Raw genomic sequence first — 8,156 nt, 5'->3', positions numbered from 1 at the left:
ACAGGGGTTACACATTCCTAACACAGCTATATAAAGTAGCAAAAGACCTTGGCAAAAAGACCAAGGCAGACATCTGACGTCTCAAATTGGGGGCGTCGGACGTAATCATAAAAAAAAATGTGTGATGAAAGCTAAAAAGCAATAAGACGTTCACAAGGGCATCATGTCATTCCCAAAAAATTAGTCATAATTACAAGAATTATGCACAAAAGCCACCAAGCATGGTGTCAAAAGAACATGTGCAAAAAAAAAACATTAATATATACAAAGACGCGTAGGAACTCATTCCTCATCCTCGCTGGGCACGAACTCAGGAGGGGTGCGTCCTTCCTTTTGAGCCTTCTCCACCTCAATCTGATAGGTGAGAAACTTCTCAAACCAGCTGAAGGGACGTTCACTTGCAAATTCATCATTCCATGCAAGCCCCATACCCCTTCGGATCGATTTCTCACCCAGCATGGCCGACTGGTCGAGGACGCTCTGTGACGAAACGACTTCCTTGCTAGCCGCCTCCAGTTGAACCTCCAACTCTTTAAACTGAGTCTCTAGACGAGAAAACTCAGCCTCTTTCTCCTTGATCTTCTTGGAAAGATCCTCCATTTCAGAAAAGTTCTGATCAATATGCAGGAGGCGAGCTGTGTTCTCAGCATTTTGAGAGGCCAGGGCGGTAGTCACAGCGTCAATCTGTTCCCGCCTGTCGAAGCGAAGCTTCTCCAGTGCAGCAAAATGCTGGTCACCACACTGACTGGCCAGAAGACGGTGACGAGCTTCTTCATGCACCAAAGCAGTGCGCCACTTTTTCAGCGAGTCCAGCAGAATGAACATCTGCGCAAAAATAGTAAGTCAAACAAAAAGAAACGAGTGTGTAAAAATAAAGGTATAACGAAACTTACGTCCAGCGCCGAGGACTGCATGGCGGCAAGCATATTCTCGGCCGCCTCAGGAAGAGTTTCAGCATATTGGGGAGGAATGGCACTGCGCATCAGCGTCATTATCTTCCTACGGTCATGAGAATTGAACCCGCCTGAAGAAGGGATCTGATCCAATTCAGCATCTATGTCTTTCTGAGGATCGGAAATTTCTATGGGAAAAACAACGGCCTTAGAATCCCTGGGGGAAACTAGAGAACTGCTAGACGAGGAACGGCAGGTGGTTACGATGTTGGAGTAAAACTTACCCCCAGAATTCCTAGCTCTCTCCGCCGCCCTCAGAGGGATGTTGCGGCGGACGACTTCAGGAATCCCCGCAAGAGGATCAGCTGTCCCTCCAGTTTTCTCCAAGCTAGGAGAAGCGGATGCAGCCTTGGGGACGGCAAACCCCTTAGAAGCCTTTGACGTCACTGATTTGAAGACGGGTTTTCCTGTGCCGCTAGCCCTGCGTTTGGAAGTAGGAGTCGCGTCCGTGGTCGCCTTCCTCGTCTTCTTAAATAATAATAAAAAAAATAAATAAATAAATAATGAAAACAAGTTGTAAACAACAAAGGAAATCACGTCTGAAGATTTAATCAATACCTTCTCCTCAGCAGGAGGGGGAGCCATTTGCTCAGGAATGGCTTGCTCGGCTGCCTGCTGACGCTTCCAAGCTCTGAAGGTACTGGCGTCGAGTACTTTCGCCGACCAAGACGGCATATCCACTTGGCCTTTGGAGGCATCGTCCAGCTTACCCATGGCCTCGTCTGAAAAAACGAAATAAAGACATCAGTGCGGTTTTGATTAAACAGTGAAGAATTGGAAGTATAGATACATTACCTCTCGGCATATACGGACACAGGCCTACAGCCGAGAGGAAAATGGGATTGCTCAGTTGATTCAGATGAGGCAACCACCCCTCGGGTATGTAGGCCGTCTTGTCCTTGATGACGAGCGGCTTGACCAGGAACAGCGACGAGATCCGCTCCCAGAGCTCGGCGGAGACGGGAGGTAAAGAAGCACCTTTCCCAACGAAGTTGGGCTTGACGTTCCAGCGTCTCATCCTCTCACACATCTCCAGATTGGTGGTTTTGATAACCACCCACTTCTTCCTCCAGTGATGCCACTTAGACGCCTTCCCCATCACCGTCCGATAGGCCCCCTTGTATGTAAGAATCAGCCAGCCCGCGGCGGCTCTCGAAACTTGGGACATAGAGGCAATTCTTAGGAACGCCGGAAGAGAAGGGGTGATGCCTGCAAGCTCGCAGCGAGCAATATAGCCAAACACACCCGCCCAGGAGTTCGGGGACATTTGGCACAGGCCAATATTAAAGCCTGAAGGAAATAATGCCCTTGGTCCAAGTATGCATTCTATGATAAGTCTAATAAATGCGGTTCAGTATTAATTAACAAGTTAATAATTCAGTGAGATCAAGTGAGCTGAATGCCTAGCTAGAGGCCGCTTCAGTTCAAGTGGAATTAATGATATTAATCCACAGCTTACTCTTGACTGAACCCGTAGGGTCACACAAATAGTACGTAAACGGATCAAGTATTTAATGGCATTAAATACTCCATCTATGAATATTCGGAATCGACGGATCTTGGTTTCAGTGGGAGCTGAGATCGTCACAGGCAAGAAATGAATACTCCGGAAACGATGATATTTCCGGAAACGGAAATATGGATCGTATCGGAAATATAAATATTATCCAAGTCGTAGATGTTGCCGGAAACGGAAACATGGTACGTATCGGAAAATATTATCGGAAATGGAAATATTGCCAGAATCGGAAATATTGCCGGAAACGGAAATATTGTCAGAATCGGAAATATTATCGGAATCGGAAAATAATTCCGGAAACGGAAATATTAAATATTTGTTCGAAACGGAAATTAATTCCGGAATCGGAAATATTAAATATTGTTCGTATCGGAAATGAATTCCGGAATCGGAAATTTAATCGGAAGCGTATCGTACGAATAAGCATCGGACGAGGCCTGCCGGACGAGGGCCCAGCACGAAGCCAGGCCATCGCCCAGCAAGCCAAGCGCGCCACACGAACAGCCAAGGCCACGCCAGGCCCAGCGCAAGGCCAGGCCCAGCAGGCCGTGGCAGCGCGCACAGCGCGCGCAGCGCGCGCAGGAGCTACGTGGGCTTGTAGCTCGCGTAGGCCTCGCTGCGTGGGCTGCTGCTCGCACGCACGCGCATGGGCGGCCCATCGTGGCTGCCGTGTGTATGTGCGTAAGTGTTTGTGTCCATGCACGATTCCTAAATCATGCAGAGTTCGGTTAATGATTAAATTCCTAATTCTATTTGATAAATTAATTAATTAGAGTTCTTGTAGGATTCTAAGTTTAATTAATTTGTATCTGAATAGGATTCCAATTCCCTTTCCATACCCCTATAAATATGTGGCCTGGGTTCACAATTTATAACGAGTTTCAAAGTATTCAAAGTGAGTTTTTGAGAGAAAAATTCAATCACACATCTTGCTCAAAAGTGCCGAAAATTCTAGTACCTTAAGGGCGATTCTAGTTGGTCAATCTTAAGGCGGATCCGGACGTGCTGTGGACTATCTACGGAGGGACGACACTTGGAGTCCTAAAGACTTGTTCTTGTTCGGTTCGGGCGCAGCTAGGGAAGGCACGCAACAAAGAGTATGCATCTAAATTATGCTATATGATTATGTGTAAATAATATGTAATCCTGGGTTAATGGTTGTTTCCGCATGATTTATGTAATATCATATGTATCATAACCTAACAGTGGTATCACGAGCCCCTTATTATTTTCATAATCTAAATTGCATGAACATGGTTAAATATTACAAATTTGCAAGAATTAAAAGGGGTGATTAATTTTCGTAATTGTTAATTAATTGCAAATTGCGTTTATTTAATTATACGTACGCAGTTTTTCGGCAGTTTCTTCGTTACTCATCCAAATCGAGTGATTTTTGTGTCAATTCCGCATGTAAAAGGCATTCTAAAATTTTGACAAAAATAGTCTTTTTCTTCCGAACCCAGAATTCTCAAATTCGAAGCCTAACTATGACTTTTCGAAGGTTTTAGTTTTTCGAATGCAAAATTTCGTAAATTTAAGATGTTAAATTAAATATTTGCGATTCTTGTTGATAAATCTTGAATTTTTGATTGACCTACTGTATATGTTTAACAAGTTTGAATGCCTAGCCTTGTTAATTATGCAATCTAATTTGTAATTATGATTAATTTGTTGAAAATTAGAATAATTTAGAATTAATTTGATTTTCATAATTAATTATAATTTAATTAGAAACCTATGATTAAAAACCACCATAAAAATTGTAAATTTATGATAAATTTTAAATTTTTATGACCTAGACTTGAATCCATAACAATCGGAAATCAATTGAATAATAAATTTTCGATTTTTTCGCCCTAAAATTATGAAATTAATATTATTTATTAATTTGTCATTAATTTTAAATATAAATTTTAAATTTTTATGCGATTCGTTCATAAAACTTGCACGCACAAAGCAATGGACGCTTCGTGTTACCCTTAAGGGGTGTTGTATAGTGCGGGCATGCGACGACGAGCAAGGGAGCTCGTCGCCCGTGCGGCACGAATGCAATGAGCAAGGGCGTAGTGCACGAGTACAAGGCAACAGCCCTGCCTTGTGTCGTGGGCCACGAGCTATGAACAAATGGGCATGGGCGAAAGGCAAGCCAAGGCAGTCGCGTGTGGGCAGCAAGCGAGCTGCGCCACAACGCGCAGTGCCTCGCGCAAGAGCGCGCAGCCTCGCGCGCAGCGAGCGCAAGCTCGCGTGCCACGAGCGCTGCGCCCAGCGTTGCTCGCGCGCCCAGTGAGCGATGTCGCGCGCCCAGCGAGCGATGTCGCGCGCCCAGCGAGCGATGTCGCGCGCCCAGCGAGCGATGTCGCGCGCCCAGCGAGCGATGTCGCGCGCCCAGCGAGCGATGTCGCGCGCCCAGCGAGCGATGTCGCGCGCCCAGCGAGCGATGTCGCGCGCCCAGCGAGCGATGTCGCGCGCCCAGCGAGCGATGGCTCGCGCGCACAGCGAGCGCGCACTGCGAGCGATGGCTCGCGTGCGACGAGCGCTGGCGCGCGCGCAGTGAGCACCACAGCGTGCGATGGCTTGCGATTGATAGAGCAGCAGCTATGCGACGAGCGCATGGGCTGCGCGCATATGGCCAGCAATGGCTGTATGCGTGCGGCCTATGGGCGTGCAATGCGTAGGGTGTTTGCGTTACGATTAGATCGTTTTGAATGTTTAATTTGAAAATTTCAGTTCACGTAATTTTAATTAATTTTAAAATTAATAATTTAAATTATTTTCTTGGATTTTAATTTTGAATATTGTAATTATAATAAATGTTATTTATTCTAATTATTTTACTAAAATTAAAATCATGAATTAATTTAAATAACGACTGAAATTAAATTAAACTTTTTGGATTCAATTATAAATTTATATGAGCTTTAGATTTTAATTAAATTTGTATGTTTCCGGTTAGACTAGAAATACATTTTTATGTTTAAAATTAGTAAAGCATATGAATTTATTGGTTTAAGTGGGAGCGCTTTTTAGTCATAAACTCTTGATTAGGTCTACAAATCCTTAAGGTTAAAACAACTTGATTAGAATTAATAAGGACTGAATAATTGGTAGATTATTGGTGCCCTTGATTAATTGCTGCAAATATTTACGTGATGCATAATGTGTTTTACTAACCAGCTATGTGGGCCATTCATGATAATGAATGGGTGAATGGTATATATTGTATATGTACTGTTTTGCAGGTTATGAAGTGACTAGTATGGCCCAAATATGATAGAAAATATGGTCTGCGTACCATTAATTTGAATGTAATTGGTCTAAAGTACCAAAGTTATTTTTCAATTCAAATATGGTCTGCGAACCATCAAATAGTTGTAATTAGTTATAGCTTATCCTATTTGAAGAAAATGGTGCCTCCCACGGAGATTTTCAAGACGGACTTTGAAGTCAAAGCTTCAAGATGAAGTCGGGCCATACTAGATCACATTTATCTTATGCATGTTTAAGTTATTTATTGCTTTTAAATATGTCTTAAGATGCATGAGATCAAAAGCTTGATTATGTTGCATGATTAAGGATTTTAGTTCACTTAAAATCTAACCAACATAGTAAGAGCCTTAAGTTCCAAGCTTAAAAATTGAGTTAAAAGGTGCCATGCCAAAATATACACTTGCTTGGATATCCTTTACATCAATCTAGTAATAGTTTTCGCTCAGCGAGGTGTTACTTATTGGTCCTAAAGGGGCAAGGTACACAAATAATTGTGAGTACATGTTAGTTTTGGTGAAACTCGACGATATAAGTAAGGAGTCCTTTTATGTCGTGGCAAAATCGATAGGTTTACCTAATAAGTTCTTAGACGTACCTATCAACCAAGAATAGTTTCTAGACTATTAGCAAAAGGCTTTTGCTTACCTAAGATGTTCTAGGATTAAGTCGACAAACTGTGCTTAGTTCTTCAATGATTTTAGGATCTTTGAATCATTTTATTCACACCTGCCGGAACACATAACTTGAATAAAATGCTTAATAAACATTGAATTATGCATGTATGCTAGAATTTAAGTTTATTAAGAGAAACTGTGAATGGTTATTTATTTGTTTATTCTTTTCAATTGTAGTTTTTAATATGGCAAACAACAATCAAAACATCATCATGGGTTCTGAGCTTATGGTCAAGCTGAACCTGACAAATTTTCTTGAATGGGAAGCTAAGCTAGTTGAAATAGTCAAACTCAATGGACTTGAGTATGTACTGTCACATCCCATGCCAAGCTACTATGCCAGAGACATGACCCCTGAGAGATTTTACGCCTGGGATGCGGATCTCAAAAAGGTTATGAGTCTCATGCTGAACAATATCCCTGATGATTGGGCTAAAAGGTTTGTAGCATATGAACCTTTTACGCTCATCAAGAATCTGAGGGATATCTGTCGTGGAAGTACGGAGGACAGGGACCTGAACGTCCATGAGTTGATTGAATCAATGTCTGGTCTAAAGGTTAGTTCTCCCAACAGGTGTTATAGGATGGAGGTCCAAGAAACACATGTTCAGCTCCTTCGCACTAAACAGAGGGTAGGCGTCCCACTGAGGTTCCATGTGGATCTTATGTGTTCATACTTTGATCGCCTAAGTCTACTAGGAACACCAATAAGCGAAAGGATGGCAGTCTCTGTCTTGCTCAATTCACTACACAGTGGGTTTGGTCGCTTCAAGCAACTATACCTAAGTGAACCAAGAGAAGAAACAGTTGCAGAATTTGTTCACCTTGTCAAAAAGGCTGAAATAATACTGGACTGTGAAGCCAAAGATTTACTCAAGGCTAGAAAGAGACCGTTCAAGAAAGGTGGAAAGTCCAAGGGCAATGCTAAATCAAAGCAGGACAAGTCCACATCAAGCTGTCTTTATTGTGATGGAATAGGCCATTACAAAAGAGAATGTCCGAAGCTAAAGGAAGATCAGAAGAACGGAACAGTCGTTCCATCTTCAGGTATTTTCGTTATAGACTGTATACTTGCTAATTCAACTTCTTGGGTATTAGATACAGGTTGTGGCTCACACTTATGTTCCAATCCACAGGGACTAAGAAGAAGTAGAAAGTTAAGCAAGGGTGAAGTCGACCTACGAGTGGGAAATGGAGCACGGATTGCTGCATTAGCTGTAGGAACTTACTATTTGTCGTTGCCCTCCGGGCTAGTTTTGGAGCTGGAAGAATGTTTCCATGTTCCAAGTCTTACTAAAAACATCATTTCAGTTTCTTGCTTAGATGCTAAGGGATTTTCCTTTTTAATAAAAGACAATAGTTGTTCGTTTTATTTTAAAGAGATGTTTTATGGATCTGCTAGATTAGTCAATGGACTTTATTTATTAGATCACGACAAACAAGTATATAACATAAATACCAAAAAGGCCAAAAAGGATGATTCAGATCTCACCTATCTGTGGCATTGTCGATTAGGCCATATAAACTTGAAACGCTTAAAAAGACTTCAAAAGGAAGGAATTCTAGAACCATTTGACTTAGAGGATTATGGTAAATGCGAATCATGTTTACTTGGCAAAATGACAAAGAAACCTTTCTCTAAAGTTGGAGAAAGAGCAAATGAACTATTGGGTTTAATCCATACAGATGTATGTGGACCAATGAGTACAAATGCTAGAGGTGGTTTCAGCTACTTTATCA

The sequence above is a fragment of the Spinacia oleracea genome, chromosome 2 (assembly GCF_020520425.1).
Source record: "Spinacia oleracea cultivar Varoflay chromosome 2, BTI_SOV_V1, whole genome shotgun sequence".
Lineage (NCBI taxonomy): Eukaryota > Viridiplantae > Streptophyta > Magnoliopsida > Caryophyllales > Amaranthaceae > Spinacia > Spinacia oleracea.
This window is presented reverse-complemented; position numbering follows the sequence as displayed.